At 30.6% G+C, this 18,349-nt stretch overlaps 1 pseudogene; it reads left to right on the forward strand.

Moving 5' to 3' along the window:
• Positions 1-6,546: 6,546 nt before the first annotated feature.
• Positions 6,547-16,716, forward strand: LOC120276163 (annotated as a pseudogene).
• Positions 16,717-18,349: the final 1,633 nt, after the last annotated feature.

An 18,349-nucleotide genomic window follows, 5' to 3' on the forward strand; every position in this document is an offset into this window, starting at 1 on the left:
AGCAAAAGAAACTAACTTGAAAAAGGAATTACAAGAGAGCTTTTGATCACAAATCACACTTCTTCTTAGATATTGCACTCAGATATTGCACCCTTCAAATATTACAAGGGGGTTGCTTATATAAGCAAGCATAACCTTTTCAAAGACTATAATACCCTTTATTTTTTTATCACAAAGAGGGGTATCACTGAAAAGTAAGAAAAATGACAAGTAATAGGCATGATAGTCTATTTTAAACTGTACCTTCTTCTAACTTAGGAGATAAGTAAGAATCTCACTATAATTTTTTAATTTTTACAGAGTACACTCATTAAGAAAAAGCCAAACTAGTAGTACTATTTTTCAAATCTAGCAGTATCTAGCAGTACTTTCTAGCCTTCCATAGCATTATTGAGATTTGCCTCTCCAATTTCGTCTAATGCTTCAAGATCTATTGTATCATAGGCAACCATTGAGTAGTCCAATATGTCATCATCAAGTTCACTAACAAAAATCTTGTTATCTCCCATAGTAGTTTCAAACCGGCAGGTATTGAAGTGATATGTTAATTATGGTTCAGTTATGAGAGTTCCTTGCAAGGGAGAACGGTAGCTTCTAGAGTTTACTGCAGTGAAAATTCTTAGGTTGGGTTGTTCACCAATAATATAATTTGTTGTGAACTTTTTTGGTGTAACTCCAAGAGCATAAGCTCTCCACCTTTCAAGTCGTTCTTCAGTAGGGATATCAACATGATTATGAGAGAATGACTGATAATCCCATTGATAAACTTTGGGTTTGCCATAATTAACCATGTTAATTCGGACATAATGTTGTGTGTAAGCAGGATACCCTTGGAAAGAGGGGGTAACACTCATAATGTCTAACACAACAAAATGTTTTGGGTAATATGCCATCATTGATGTTATGATGGCCTTACTGGGAACCGGAACCGGAATAAAGACTTCATTTGCCTGGCTTCTGTGATGATCAATTTTTTTAATAATCCGAGTTCGAACAAGAGGTCCACAGTGATTTCTTCGAGAGCCATTTCCCATTCAAGAAGGTTAATAGAGGCTTGAGTTATAGAAAATCCTTCTTTACATATGCATGCTTGGATATTTGGATGGTCTTGGCCTCTAAACTAGGTCATGCAGAAACTTAGTCCCTTAATTTTAAAAGAAGAGGATGTAGCTATTTGTTCTAAAAATTCGACAGTTTGTACTAGCTGTTGATGTTTGTCATGGTATACTATCCTCATTATTTCATGCTATAAGGGGCTTATTTTTTGAGGAAATTTTTCAAAAACTTTTTCTTTCTCTTGGAGCTCTTTTTCCCATTCATTTTTCAACAGTTCTTTTTATTTTTTCTCTTTATCATAATTTTTCTTTACATGTTCAACTTGTTGTTGAAGATCTGCTATTTCTCCAAATAAGATTTGATTTGTCTGTTGAAGTTCTAGAAAGGCGTTAAGAGATTTGGGTTTTAAAGTGGGATCATTTAACTGGAGTTTAAGATTCTTATTGTGGAGGTAGTCACTAAAAGAAGTAAGAACCTTGGGAAATTAGGATTTCAGTTACCGGGCTAAATGTTGTCAATATAATTCCTTTCTTGAGGATCTAGCATGAGATGAAAGGGTAGGTGAAAGGAGAAAGGAGATCCAATGGGATAATTTGGGAGGCCTGTATAGGGATTTTTCGGGATTTGTGTTTTGAAGAGAGAGAGAAAGTTTTGCTTTTGCCCATAGATGGTTCTATCCTGTAAATAAAAGATTAATTTTATTAGATAGATATTAACAAATATATAATATAAGGGGTAAGTAGACTTAGCTGTCACATTAGCATATATCACAGAGGAACTTATTGGTTTTTATAATCCCCATTATAGCTAAGCGTATGAACTAGCTAAGGTTTGGTGAGATTGCTTTACTCCCACATTAGTATAGGCACAGAGGATCTTACTGGCTTTGTAATCCCCACCTGATACTAAGCGTATGGTCAAGTAAAGGGTTATACTTACAGAGAATTTTTATCGAGGCTTTCTAAAACTTGCTCTGGATAATCTATCTGCAAGATCATTATCTTTGCCTTTAATATGTTCAAATATAACCTTATAATTACCATCTGAAATTCTATCTTTAAAGGATAACCATCTTCTCTAACTAATTCTTTTACTATTTTTATTTTTAAAGAATTTTACAATGGCTTCACAATGAGTTCTGACCAAAATTTCTTTTTTGTTAATAAGGAATAGTCTAAAGCTATCTAATGCATAACATACTGCTAATACTTGTTGATAAATACTATGAGTAGGTCCTTTTTCTTTGTATTTACCACTATTATACCTACAGATTACTTCTTCATTTTTAGGGGAATATTTATGACGTTTTGTTTTTAAAATTGCACCCCATCCTAGTTCACAACCATCTGATTCAATTATCATATAATCAGTATCTAAAGGTAATCTAAGGTTTGGTAGATCTTTTACTAATTCTTTGATTTTGTTGACTTGTTTGTCATCTTCTAAATTAAAATTTTTTACACCTGTTAGTGAACTTTTACTATAGAGTGTTTGTTCCTATATATTTTCCTAATTTTTTTATGAAAGGTCTAGCATAATTTACTAGTCCTAAAAATTGTTGTAATGATTTAATATTTCTTATAGGTGGTGTGTCTAATATCTTTTTTGCTATATGAGGTTGTAATTTTATTTTTCCATTTCCTATTTTATTCCTAAAAATTCAATATTACTTCTAAAGAATTGAGCTTTCTTTCCACTTATGATAATTCCATTTTTTAGAAATTCGCTAAGAACTAGTTTTAGGTGGCTTATATGTTCTTGTTTTGTTTTGTTATGTACTAAGATATCATCTATATAGACACACACAAATTTTTTATACTTTCCAAAAATACTATCCGTCTTTCTTTGAAATATACTTGGTGCATTTTTTAAACCAAAGGGCATAACTAACCATTCGAAATGTCCTAATGGACATGTAAAGGCTGTCCATTCTATTCTAGCAGGGTCCATCTTTACCTGCCAAAACCAGACTTACAATAAAATTTACTAAATATTTTACTTTCTTGGATTGAGTTTATTAATTCAATTTTGTCAGGGATATCATAGGCATCTTCTATTGTATTATCATTTAGTCTTCTATGATCTATAACGATTCTACTTTTTCCTCTAACTTGCTCACTATGTTTATTAACAATAAAAGCTGGACTTCTATGCCTACTAGTGCTTCTTCTTATGACTCCTAATTTTAGTAGTTCATTTATATGCATTTGGTATTCTTTTATATTTTCATTAGTAGATTATATCTTTTTATTTTGTATTCTAAATTCGGGATCTTTTATCTCTAATTTACAATAAATCTTGTTTTTATCCCAGTGCTTCCATGGATTATCTCCTATAATTTCTTCTTTCTCTAATTTACTTAGAATATAATCAATATCTGAATGTCCTGAGGATATAAGGTCATAAAGAAAAGTTGGATTAACTAACTATTCTAGTGAGGGTTCTAATGTTAATTCATCAAACAAATTGCGTTTACTAAATTCTTCAAGAGTTTCATTAGATTCCTTAGTTCTTTCTTGATTCTTACATGAGGTTTGTCCTTTATAATTTTGACATCAACTTTGTTTCTTTATTATTTGGGTTTCAGAATATAAATTTGATGCATAAGGTAAAAAGGGAACTCCTATAAGAACCCTTAAAAATTTTAACTTAGGAAAAAAAGGATAAAATATAAAACTTCAGCAAACCTATCACCTATGTGTGGGTCATAACTATAACGATAACCTTATAAAAATAAAAAACATATAAGCGGCAAATTGTAAAACTTCACCAAAGCTATGAGTGTCTCATAGCAAGAACCTTATAAAAAAAAATTAAAAATTAAAAAACGGAGCTAATTCTAAAACTTCAACAAAACTAGGTTAAATAAAAAAACTAAAAAAAAAAATCTCATAGGTTGAAGCCTTAGATCAATGCCATAGCCACCGCATGATATCATGACCTCCCCATCATCCGGCAAGGAGAAAAGCCAAAACATATTTTAATTTACAACAAAAAAGAGAATATTTTGGAGATCTCATCCCAATTAAATTCAATTTTTTTTAATAAAAAAATATTCTCATACTCTAGGATTAGATTAATTAAAATTCTCATACTTTTTTTATAACAAAAACTAATTAAAAAATTAATCATCTATCAATCATCCATTAAAATAAACAAAAAATTAAATATTTAAATAATATTACAACGAAAACAATGTAAAAAATACTGTGGAATAAAGAAAATTTTAGGTGCTTACTTTTTCTCCTGATAAAGAACTTTACTTTTGGTCTTTTACATTATTAGGGTTTCTTTCTTGTCTTGTAAATCTTGTATATATAAGTTGCGCTCGTAGGTTTTGGCACTCATTAAAAAAAAATTGCCACATAATTTTTGGCACTCTTGAAATTCAAAATATTGTCGAATTTAGTTTTCCTTAAATACCCTTTTTTTTATTTCAAATTATCTTTCATATTTTTTGAATATATATATATATATATATATATCTCCTCACTTAAAATAACGTTTTTAAATATGCTATAACAAATTGACCCAATAAAAGCCATATTGAATTATAACATTTGTTACATAGGCTATAATAAGCATCTTAACAAATAATATTGTATCGACATTTCTTTCAACGTCCCTAAAATCTTCAAAAATATCGCAAAACAAAAATCTATTTTAACTATAAGTAGAAATGTCATTATAAACGTAGGAACAAATTAAAGCATATCAACATTTATGACAACTATCGCTTAAATGTCATTTTAATAGTTTATAGTAAAATATATCAAAAACATTGTTTCAAAAATATCAAAATAAACCTTTTTTGTTGTAGTGCTAGGATCAAAATATGTATTTCTTTTACTAATTCTTCATTTTTAATTAATGGTCAATCTACTAAGTTGACTAAAAAAATCATTGGGGGTATAAGTATAGGAACCTTTCCTTTTAAATACCTTAGTGTTCTGATCTCTCCTAAGAGACTTACTATTATCAATATCAATACTTTATATAGAGGGCTTCAAATTGTGTGACCTCTAGGAATCACTCTACCATCTATTTGGTTGGTAGGATAGTCCTGATTAATAGCTCACTTCTCTCTATTCCTACTTATACTCTCTCTTGCTGGGGCCTTCTTGTGGGGTAAGGGTAGGGTGGGCACGGGCTGAGATTTGGCCATGCCCGCCCCGGGAAAACCGGCCGGTTCAGTAGACCTGGTGGGCTGGGCCGGCAACTTGTAATCGATCCGCACTGTAGTGGGCCCGATTATGGGTCAGAGATTTCTGAACCCGTGACCCGGCGGGTTAACCCGTAGGGTCAATCGGGTTCATCAACCCGATGAGTTGACCCGGGCAAACCGCTGAGTTGATTTTTTTTTAATTTTATTGTTATTTTTTTTATATTAAAAGCATGTTGCTTATGGGATTTGAACCCATAAGTTGGGGAGCAAAATCCCAACCACTTAAGCTACAATTTATTACCAATATATTATTGGAAAAGACTATATATATAGATAGGTGTGGAATATGAATCAAAATATTTTATTGTCAGACAACTATGGGATTACAATTTCAATTAGATATTTTTTTTAATTATTTTTTATACTATATATATATATTAATTTTTTTAAAAAATTAAGAAACCATATAATAAATATAAAATATATATAAACCAATTTATAAAATATCAAATTACCAAACAATAAATTTTAATAAATATTTTTTTAAAAGAATAATTATTTTGTTAATCGCCCTTTGGGTCATAAGCACTAAGTCCCTACACATGCAACCTCTTAAATTCTCTTAAATAGGGGCACTCTTATTTGTCACACACACACACACACACACATATTAGATTATTTTGTTTCAATTTGTAAAATATAAAATAAAATTAAAAAATAGTTTTAAAATTATGTATATCAATTTGTAAAAAAAATATATTAGTAAAAAAAGAATATCTTTGAATAATGGTTAATACCATGTTATTTTAATTAGTTATAAAAATATATGAAAATTTTAAGTTAGTAATTTTTTTTTCAATGGCAACATGATGAGCATAATAATAATAACAACCCTATAGTTTGAGACCAAAGTGAAATCTCAGAGCCAACCCTGATTGTGATGAATAAATAAGTTGATGATAACTTCAAATTAAAATAAGAGAACTATTTGATACTTAATTATTTTTACTTAAAAAAATATGCTAATATTTAATTTGATAGCTAAATAAATTAAAATATAACTTTTTTTTATCCATTTTAAAATTATTTTGACATGTCTCAAAATTTTTAAGTTATTATAAATTATTTTAAATTTTTTGTTGTTTGGGATTAAATTAAAAAAAAAAAATATTTTGTGACTTCTTTATATTTATTTATGTTTTATATTAAGATAAGAAGCGTTTGTAGGCCAATTGGAAAAGGTGACAATTTCCTGTTGGGTGTTTCGAAGGCCTGGCCCGGACAGGGTGGGCTTTGTGGTGAGCCGGCCGGGTCCAGTTCATTCTATGAGTGAACCGGACCCGACGATTCCGCCGGTTCAACCTAGCCCGCCCGGTCTACCTTGTAGCACAGGCCAGTTCCGGATCCAGCTTCCGGTGAATCGGACCAGGTGAGTGGGGCCCGACGGGCCCGGTTAATAAGCCCGTGCCCCTCTATATGTAGGGGTAGGAAAGGTAGTTAGTGGCTTTCCCCCCTTAAGTAGGCACACTACTACACTTGCTACGTTTGAGGGGAGGTTGGGTATCAAAAACCTAAAACATGCACAAATTGCTACTATGGCCAAGAATATTTATCATTGTTTTGAATTTTGAAGACAAGCATTGGGTACATATTTTAAATATTAAGTATGTAATTTTGATATTTAGGCTAGTTTTGATTCCATAAACACTTCTTGGATTTTCAAAATACTTTGTAAAACTGCTCAAAAAATTAGGTCAAAATTGTGGATAAACTCCTGTAATCCTGATATGACTAGATTCCTTAATGATCCCTGGAGCTATGAAATACCTCTAGCTCTCAAACCTACTTATTTGAATATGAGACTTTGCTTTGAGAGTATGAGTATTTTTTTATTTTCTTCAGAATAATTATCTTAATTCTAATGCTTTGGGAAGCTGTTTGAGTACCCATATTGGTTGGAATAGTTGTCTAAACTAAGTTTTAATTCTTTTTGTTCCAACCAATGGATATGGATCGATACACAGTTCCTCCTTTGCTAAAACTTCTAGCGTTATCTATAATTGTTACAATCATAAGAGTTTTTCTTATTTTGGTAATTGGGATGGCTAGCACATTCTATGGAAACTCCATATAGCCCCAAATGTTAAAATTTTCATGTGGATGTTGTTTTATAGCTGTACTCCTACATTTGCTTTTGTTTGTTTTTCCTATAGCTTAAATCTTGGTCCTCAATCTATGTGTCCTTTTGGTGGTTTGTGTGAGGAAAAAATTGAACACATCATGTGGGAGTGTAGAGTCAATGGTAAATGCTGGGAGATGGTAGAAAATTATGCATGTGTTAAGATGGGAGATGCTGGTATGTTTGTGGAGGGATCTTGGCTTACTAGGTACTGGCATACCATGGTGGGAAGCAATTTCTTGAAGGGCCTAATTGCCACCTATGCATGGGCACTTTGGAAGACCAGATGTGGTGCGATTTTTGGGAGAAAAGGCATTAATGTTTAGTAAGCTTTTCATCAAGCCTGAGGACTACATTAGAGTATTCAAGGAGGAAAGAGGATAACATAAGGGAGTACCTTCCAACTTCTTTTTATAGACATTCTATTTCTAGAGAGTATCTTCCAACTCCTTTTTAGAGACATTCTATTTCTATTATATATGATGCTTCTTAGACTGATAATCATTCTCCTTGTGGCCTAGGTTTTGTTATTGTTGTTGGTAGAAAACAGGTTATCTTTGTTGGATCAAATAAACTAATAGAGCATACACACACAATTATTATTATCTTATGAAATGGGAACTACTGACCTGGATTAAGCATGTTGTCTGTGTTGCCCTAACACTGAAGTAGCCCCCTTCCGTGCATATGTGAATGGCTCCTCTCCAAGTGCTAGGGTGCACTAACCCAACCAATTAGCTGGCCTGCCCGTAGGTTAGCACATTCATCTCCAGGTTTTCTCAAGTGTCACCAAAGATTTTTAGCAAAAAAGAGAAAAGAGAGATGTTGGGAAAGCAGCAATGGAGGACAAAGATGATGATGGTGGTAGGAAAGGAGCAAAGATGTGTAACCCTAACTTAATCTCCATCCTTACATATATATATATATATATACAACAAAGATATATCAACAATGAAGAATAGATCCATTCGGTGCGTGCAAACTGGTGTTTGTATACTAAATTAATGGAGTAAGACACAAGATATATATATATATATATATATATATGCATGTCACTTCTACTCTTTACCCGATGTGGGACTAAACTCTCTAAGAAACACAGACCTTCTCTTAGTTTTGGGTATTTCCCTGGATGTGGGCCTTAGTCTAGTCCATATCCAACAATCTTTATAAGTGCCTCCTCTACAATCATGGAGTCAAGCTTACAAGCAGACATTGTAGCTTGAGAAGTAACACTAATGCACTATAAATTGGAGAATTTAAACCCGTATCAAGTCCTTTGTGACTATCTAAGGACTATCCTATAGTAATTGAGATACTATAGATGATGAATGATCGTCTTGGATGGAAATTTAGAGATGAATTTAATGAAGTCAATAGCCTACTAGACCGCAAACTGAAGATGGTAATATAGTATCCTCGTGAGCTCAATTGAGCAGTTGATGAGCTTGTAAAATCTGGAAGGAGAAATCCAAGCATCAACCTTTTCCACAAACTTGCTTTTGAGTGATTAATTTGCCTTCCTTCTTCTTGATCTTTAGTTATCAAATAGCCCCATTGCCACCAATATATATATATATATATATAATTAATCTTACCTAATAGTCCCTTGAAGTCTCTCCAAATGCCATTTGGGCAACGCCATTTGGGCCTTGGGGATTACTTTCACAAAACACATAGGAAATGGCTTAATAGCCCCTGCCAGCCTCTCCAAAGCCCATTTGGTCATTAGGGTTTGTGTTTTTTAACCATCCTTTCTTAGTGGAGGGCAAAACCCTAATGTCCTTGTGGCGCTGGAAGGAAAGAGGATCAGAGAACCGTCCTTCCCTCTCTCTCTCTCTCTCTCTCTCTCTCTCTCTCTCTCTCTCTCTCTCTCTCTCTCTCTCCATTCAAAGCTTGGAAGAAGATGAGTGTTAGTTGTTGGAAGGAGATATTCAACCATCTCACCGGGGAGTCCCTACTATCCGGCTTGACCTCAAGCACAGTCATCTAACAGGTGAGATTCCTCTTCTCCTTTAATCCCTCCGTTATTAACTAATTTTTTTTTGCTTAATTATTAGGGTTTGTGTTTTTTAAACTGTCCTTTCTCAATGCCGGCTGAAACCCTAATTTCCATGCGCCAATAGAAGGGAAGATGATCAGAGAACCCTCCCTCAAGCACAACCATCTAACTGGTGAGATTCATCTTCTCTGTTAATCCCTCCATTATTAACTATTTTTTTGGTTATTTTTATTTTATTTGGGTTACCATTTGGTCATTAGGGTTTGTGTTTTTTAACTGTCCTTTCTCAATGGTGTTGGAAACTTTAATTTTATTGCACATCGGAAGGGAAAAAGATCATAACTAACCGGTGAGATTCCTCTCCTCCTTTAATTCCTCCGTTATTAACTAAATATTTTTGGCTAATTATATTTTTCCTTTTCACCATTTGGTCAAACATTTTGTGGCCATAGGTGAACAACGTTAGCGTTTGTGGTTTTATTATGGATGTGGAGGGATTGAAAGCTCTCTGAATGTTGATCTCCATCAGAAATATTATTTAAAAAAAAACCTTTTTTTTTATTATATGTTGTTTCATTCAGAGTTGAATTTCTGGATGAAGCTTTTATGTTTTGATGGAATTTTTGTATTTTAGTATGTGGCATACTTTGGTCATAACCATTATTTTTTTTTAACTTTTGGCAATATTTATTTTTTTTTTTAAAAAAACAAAGGGTTATATCCTAAGGAGATGAGACCGAACCGGAGAGTGTCGGAAGAGTACCTAAATTGAGATTTCATGGTCTAAATGTTGATCTTCATAATTTTTTTTTTCATTTTTTATATAAAAAAACCCTTTTTATGAGATTTTATTTCATTCGGAGTTGAATTCCTAGATAAAATTTTGATGTTTTTATGGAATTTTGGTATTTTAGTTTGTCACATGCCTTTGTTGATAACTATTATTTGTTTACTTATTTTGTTAAAGTGATGGAATTTTTTTTTAAACAAAGATTTTTTTTCCCCAGGGAGGAGAGGCCATATTAAGATTGCCAGAACAATACCCGAATTAAGATTTCATTGCACAAAGTAAATATGATTTAACGCAACAATGTATTGAACTATTATTATGCTTATTAGTTAAATACCAAATCAAAGCATATAATTATTATGATGAAACTAATGTTGTAGTAATATTATTGTTTTTAAATATGTATTTTTGTTTGCCTTTTTTATCTCTTTATTTTTAAAACACTTTTTAGATTAGATAGGGTTTTGTTGTTTACCAAGTTGTTTTTGAACATTTCGATATTTGTATTTTTTTTTGTTGTTTAGCAAATTGGTTTTGGTATATAAAATGCGTGATAGAATTATTAGTTAAAAATCAAATCAAAGTATATAATTATCATGATGGAATATATTATTTAAAAAAAAAGTGTGAATTATGCTGTAGTATATTATTATTATTATTATTATTATTGTTATTATTATTATTATTATTATTATTATGACCATGCATTCTTCGTTGTTTATCAGTTTGTCTTTTGTGTTAATAGTCTCATTCATGGTGTGCTTATTGTGATGCAACACAAAGATCTATTATTTTCAAAAGAATCTTATATGATAAAATACTTTACACAGTTTGTTTACAAACAATGTTGTAGTATATTATCAGTTAAAAATCTCTATTTATGTTTACCTGTTAAAATTTCCTCTATTTATTTATTTTTTATTAGATAGGGTTTTGTTGTTTTGAAAGTTGTTTTTAAACATTTTGATATTTTTTTAAAACCCTAAATTTAGATGTAAACCATCAGAAACATCACCACCACCACAACCAATAGTATAATATAAAAAATTTGCCAATTTTTTTTAAATGTTTTTAAAATAATAAAAGTGGATGATAGATTTATTAGTTAAGTATCAAATCAAAGAATATAATTATTATGATGGTATTACTATTGGAGTATATTATTAGTTTTTAAATCTCTATTTATGTTTATATTTTTAATCTTTTTTTATTTTTTTTAAATTAGATCAAATTTTGTTGGTTAGCAAGTTGTCTTTGAACATTTTGATATTTGTGTTTTTTAAAATCTTAAATTTATCTTTATTCATGCTTATCTTTTTAATTTTTCTTTTTAATTTTTTTTTAAAGATTAGATAGGGTTTCGTTGTTTAGCACTAAGACCACTAAGACCACCACCAATAGTATAATATAAAAAATTTGCCAAATTTGTTATTGTTTTAAAATTGTAAAAATGTATGATAGATTTATTAGTTAAATTCTAAATCAAACCATATAACTATTATGATAAAACTACTGTTATAGTATGATATTGGATTCCTATCTCTATTGATGTTTATATTTTTAATTTTAATTTTAATTTTTTTTAAGATTAGATAAGGTTTTGTTGTTTAGCAAGTTGTTTTTGAACATTTTGATATTTGTGTTTTTTAAAAAATTGAAATTTATCTCATTCAAAAGTCAGAATAGAAAGGTTTTTGTTATTTAGCAATTTGTTTTTGGAACATTCCAATATTTGTGCTTTAAAAAAAACCTAAATTTATCTCTAACAAATGCTTTTGATTAAATTAAATAGTAATTTAATCCATATATGTAACAAATATATACTATTTAATAGGGCTATGTGTGACAAAAATTAATTAATTTTGTGTGTGTGTGTGTGTTTTGCAAGTTTGCTGGGTAATATTTCCTTTTTTGTGTCAATAGAAAAAGGCTTACAAAGAAAAATATTAAAAGATGAAAGGGATACAATGATATATACCTAACTCTATATGTAATATTCTATTCATTACCAATGAATTGTTTTTTTTTTTAAAAAAAAACCCCATACAAATGCATGCTTGCCTCAACCTATTTATTAAGATTAACTCTGATGCCATTGTTATTCTTGAATCTAATTCTTTCCCTTTTAATTGCAGGGCATAACTCAAGTTGTTCATGACAATATGATGGCTACTACAAAATGGTTTTAACATTTCATTTTGCTAATGTTATATCTAAATCTCCAATGCAAAAACGTGTTGTTCATTTTATTACTATGTTGTAGGTTTTCATGTTGTTGAAACCTAAGTTCATAGCAAGGATAATTTGATTTACAAGTTTGTAATAAACTTGGCAAATTTTATGCTTTGATCCTTTTATAAGACCTACAACTATAATATTTAATAAACCTATGCTATTAGAAAATATTTCTTAGTTGTCATTCATTGTTTTGTTTTTTTAGGTTCTCTGAAAGCTTGCATTAATCTTCATCATCCTTAATTCCATGTTCTGTTACATCTTAATTGGTTGCCATAGTTTTTTGGAGTGTTGTTTAACAATATGATAGTTACTATGCAATGATCTTAACATTCCAAGGAAGTAAATACAAGGGAACTGTTTTATATTCTTTATTTTTATGATTATCTAAGTAAATCTTCAATGCACATTGTGTTCTTCTTTTTCCCATTAAACAAACAACTAATAGTTGAATAATTCCCACAATTTTTTACAACTACTTGTCTAATTGTTTTATTCAACAAGCCACAAAGGACATGATATATAATGCTTCTACCCTTCTTATTTAGGATCCTAACAAGAAATTTTTAGTCTATGATAGATGCAAACCCTAAGTTGTATAGTTTCATATTCTTGAAACTTAAGTTTATAGCAGGCAAAATTTGTTATGAAAGATTTTAGTAAAGTTGTAAAATTTTATGGCTTTTATCCTTTTATATCACCTGCTACAATAATATTTACAAGAGTTGAAAACTTAAAATGTCATTAAATATATATATATATATATATTGGTTTAGGAAGACTTACATTGAAATCAAAAAAATAAGGGACTTATCCAAAAATATGGAAAAACGAGGAAGTTGTTTAAAAATAAATAAATAGAAACACAATATGCAATAATTAGAATTAATCTTGGTATCTTGTCTTAATTTCTTAATCTTTGTCAACTATAAATTACAACACCATATATATTGTCCATCATTCTAATTTGATTAAGAAAACAATTGGGTGGATATGTACAAATTACTCATCAAGATAAAAAAAACTAAGGTTTGCTAGCTTTAGCCATAATTGGACAACAATTTTTTTTAATTAGGAGAAGCAGCTAGGATTTTGGTCAGTCATGAATTTAGTGAAAAAATAAATGATTTTATAAGAGATCTTTTGCCATTTCCTCACCGGAGGTCGAGAAGCATCTTCATCATCTTCCACAGTGCCACCGGAGCTCCCGACATTCAATCATGTGGCAGAGCCTTATAAGGGAATGCTGGAAGATAAGATTCTTCAATAATGTCAGAGATTTCTCGGGCTTCTATCTTCTATTATTACCAGAAACCAGTAATCAAATCCCATCTTTCTCTCTCACTCTCTCTCTGGATCTATATAGTTGCACAGATCTTTAGTTTATGTTGTTATATGGCTTGAAATGTTTGGATTTGAATTATGTTTGTGTAGTTTACTGTTAAGCTTGGGCAATAACTGAGTTACCAGATCCGGCAACAAAATCGCTTGGATTTCTCAAAGGTGGAGAAGAAGAAAATATGTAGGAAGATCACATTTTTATAGGAGTTTATTTGACCGGCAAGGTAGAGAAGGATGAAAATGACTGAGCCGATGGTTACTAGAAATAGGTGATATTTGTTTTTTTATATATATATAAATTTATATTAGGGTTTTGGATTTTGAGAGCACGAGGCATTGAAATTCAAACACAAACCTTTGAAACATAACCAAATAAAAACAATAAATCTATAAATTTTGATGTTTAAAACTACATACATACATACATACATACATACATACATATATATATATATATATAATTGTTTAATCTAATGAGAACATGTTTTAATGTTTCCAATTGCGATGATCACATATGAAAGTGGCTTTACCAAATTGTTCACGCTCATCACACAATTATTAACTTCATGAAAACTAGAATCTAACCACGTTTGTATTCTTTTGGTTGTCGAAAAGGGAATCAGAGACAACCAATGGAAGCCAATCAAATTTTCTCAAAATTACTAGGATATGGAATGTGAAGCAATCACTACCTTGACAATGACATACAAATGAAATTTCCTTACAACTCATTCACACAAAATACTGAGAGGTAGGTTCACTGGAAAAGTAAAGAATAGGAAGATGGTTCTACATGATGAATTAGAATTAAGAAAACACAGGCCTTATATCTATATTTTTTTCCATATACAAATTATCAAATATAAATTATCCATATACAAATTTACTATATATGCTCTAAACATATATTATTTTTATATATATGCATACATATAAAAAAATATTACATCTTTATAAATGAATGAATTACAACTTACTAAATTATATATAAAAAAAATACAAACCCTACATCCCACCTCCCAAAACCATTACAAAACTTTATATGACATCCTCAACAAGCAGACTTTGTTGACATCTTGAGAGAAAACAACCCAAAACTAATTTTATAAACATTTTACAAAATATTGATTTATTTATTAATTAAAAATTATACAAATATAAAGCAAATCTACTCTTCTTTTAAGAAGATCCGACAAACCATGATTAATATCTTTGACTAAACTTAAAAAAATATAATATAAAAAATTAACCAAAGAAGAACAACACAAACCAACCGTCTCTCAATATTTATGTGCATTTATGAGGTAGTGGTGGCTATACCGAAAACTCATCTTCCTAAACAATCATCAGTCTCCTACATTTAACGTGGTATATAATCCTTCCAATATTTGTAAATCATCCTTGCAATTTTAAGTTATCCTTCCTTATTATTATCTTCATTTCTCCCACTTAATTTATGATATATATTTAATGCGATTTACAGTGTCAGTAAGGCAAAACCAAAAAGAGACAATGAGTACATCCAAATTTAAGACATTTTGTGTTTTTGTGGTAGTAGCAAAGGGAATAAAAAGAGTTACCAAGATGCTGCCATTGATCTTACCAAAGAATTGGTTTTCCTTCTTCCTTTTACTTGATTTTTATTTCTCTTTTCATCATTCTCTCTTCCTCTCTATATATGTTTCTCTCTGTTATTGTTCTTAAAAATAAATTAATGATTGCAAATATTTGAAATAACCTACCAAATCCCTTCAGGTGATAAAAACATTGATTTGGTATATGGAGGAGGTAATATTGGATTAATGGGCTTCATATCTCAAATTATCTTTTATGGTGGAAGGCATGTTCTTAGGTATGGTTCACCGTTTCTTTTAAATATATCGAAAGGTCATTCATTTAATAAAAAATTCTGAAAAATATTAACCAAACTTTTTATCCATCTACTTAGTATCATTCCGAAGCCTCTAATGGATAAAAATGTATGGAAAGAATTTATTTAATTTTATGACAAACTCTTCAGATATATAAGCTCAACCACAAATACCAATGGTTATTCTTTGATACATTATGTTTTTTGTATTATTTTGATTTTTTTATGGTCAGATCACTGGTGCCGCCATAGGAGAAATAAAACCTGTTGAAAATATGCACCAGAGGAAAGCAGTGATGAGCCTACATTCTTATGCCTTTATTGCTATGCCTGGTTAGTGTATAACCTGCATTTCCTATTTCTCAATATTGCACATAAATCAACCTCCTTCCCTCATTTACACCACTGAAAATGCAAAAAATTTAACTTTGTTCACTATTTTTAAAATGACCCAACTATCATTGTTGCATTTTGTTATTACTCTTTTATCACTCATCATGCAGAAAATCACAAATCCTCTCACTAATCATTATATTTTTACTTTCTTGAAATAAATAGCTAAAATCACATAGGAATAAACTCATTTCAATTTTATTTATTATGTAGGAGGTTATGGCGCTCTTGAAGAATTTTTTGAAGTAATTAGTTGGGCACAATTAGGCATATATAGCAAGCTGGTAATTTGATTCCAATTGTACACATACACAATTAAAATTATGAAAAGAACATGACTAACTTATTCTTTGTTTCAAGTTAGATTGCTAAACATTAATGGCTACTATAACTCATTGCATTCTTTCATGACCAAGCTATAGAGGAAGGTTACATCAAACAAAGTGCACAACATATCATTGTCTCCGCTTCAAATGCAAATGAGCTGATTGAGAAACTTGAAGTAATGTCTACAAATTTTTTAATAATATTTACTAAACGTTAATTTCTTGGCAATTATTGTTGATTATTTATAATTCTACTGAAATTACAGGATTACTACCCATGTCATGAAGAAGTTGCACTGAAACTAAATTGGAACTCTAAGCAGCTCAGACACTCCCAGATCAATGAAATTTCTACTTAAGTATAAAGATATAATGAAGAACAACATTATAGACAACTTTTGACGGTTGAAAACTTCAACCTTCGTTTGTAACACCCTCTCATGATAAATGTTGATTCGCATAGCAAATGCATGACAATATGCTTTAGTATGTTTTTTTGAAAAAACCATTAACAAAATACAAAATGAAAAAAAAAACCTTCAAATAAAATTTTTGTAAAAAAACATGTGAACAAGCCTTACATCTAAACTTTCTTGCCATATCAGCATGACACACTAGAAAACCTTAAAAATACTAAGTTAAGTACAAATGCATCTTGGGCTAGCCAAGATTTTAGCACAAAAAAGATTCTAATTTCATTTAACTATAATACTTGCATATCTATTAATAAACACAAAATGAAATACATAACAAATTGATTTAGTATGATTATCACTGACAATCTAATCTAACTCCAAATTATTCCATGCACTAGTTAGCATAGAATAATTATTTTTTATATCATCTCAAATAACATCTTCACATTACTTCCCTAAAAAAGCTTTCACTAATACATTGTTCTTTTATAGGTCAAAAATACACTACAAATGAGAATTGAGACACAAAAAAAAATACTTACAAGCAATGCTCAAGAAAGCAGAGGAAAATCTCAACATTAATATAAAATCAAATGGGTGAATCCAATCAAAACTCAACCTTTGTACCATGAATGTAACAAAAAAAAAAGTTTAAGTCATTCATGTATGAATAAATCCTTACTAAATATATGTTTTTTTTTTCAAACTTACTATATATCTGCTAACTAATATAAATTATCAACAAATGAAATATTTATTACAATTTAATCAAACTATTTTCATACATAAGCCCTTAGTGGCAGCATGGGTCTTCCACACTAGTATAAGGGCCTGTTTGGCAGTTAAATAAAAAATATGACATAATTTTATAATATAGGAAGTGCAAGTGATTATAACAGAAATTGTAGAATATTTTATTCTTACAGAATGAGTGTTTGGTTAATAAAATATCAAAAAATTACGCAGACCGACCGGTCGGCGATTGGACCGCCAGTAGACCGGTCACTAGAGGCCCCTCGGACCACTGGTGGACCGCTGGAGTGTCACCGGAGGCCGGTCAGACCGATCACCGGTCACTGGAGGCCGGTCGGACTGCCGATGAAATGATGCCTGGATAAAAAAATGATAGTTTTTACAATGAAAAATATTCCACTAAGAGTGGAATATTTTTTTTTTATGTCATAATACCTATATTATGCTATAATTTTATATTTTAAAAATTAAGTACCAAAACAACCAATATGGCATAATTCTCAGAAAAATGTTAAATTATGGCATATTGTACGGATTATGCCATAATTTTGGTCTATCCAAACATGCCCTAATATTAATCTTACGTAATAGTCTCTCAAAGCCTCTCCAAACGCTATTTACACCTTGGGGATTGGTTTTACAATAGTAAATGACTTAATAGTCCCTCAAACCCTCTCCAATCGACATTTAGTCATTGGGGTTTGGTTTTTTAAATACAAATTTCTCAGCGGTGGCGGAAGGAGGTGGCACTTTCATGGTGGAAGGGAAGAGGATGTAGCTGAGAATGAGCATGAGAACAAGGAAGAGGATCAGAGTACCTCCA

The sequence above is a fragment of the Dioscorea cayenensis genome, chromosome 14, assembly GCF_009730915.1.
Source record: "Dioscorea cayenensis subsp. rotundata cultivar TDr96_F1 chromosome 14, TDr96_F1_v2_PseudoChromosome.rev07_lg8_w22 25.fasta, whole genome shotgun sequence".
Lineage (NCBI taxonomy): Eukaryota > Viridiplantae > Streptophyta > Magnoliopsida > Dioscoreales > Dioscoreaceae > Dioscorea > Dioscorea cayenensis.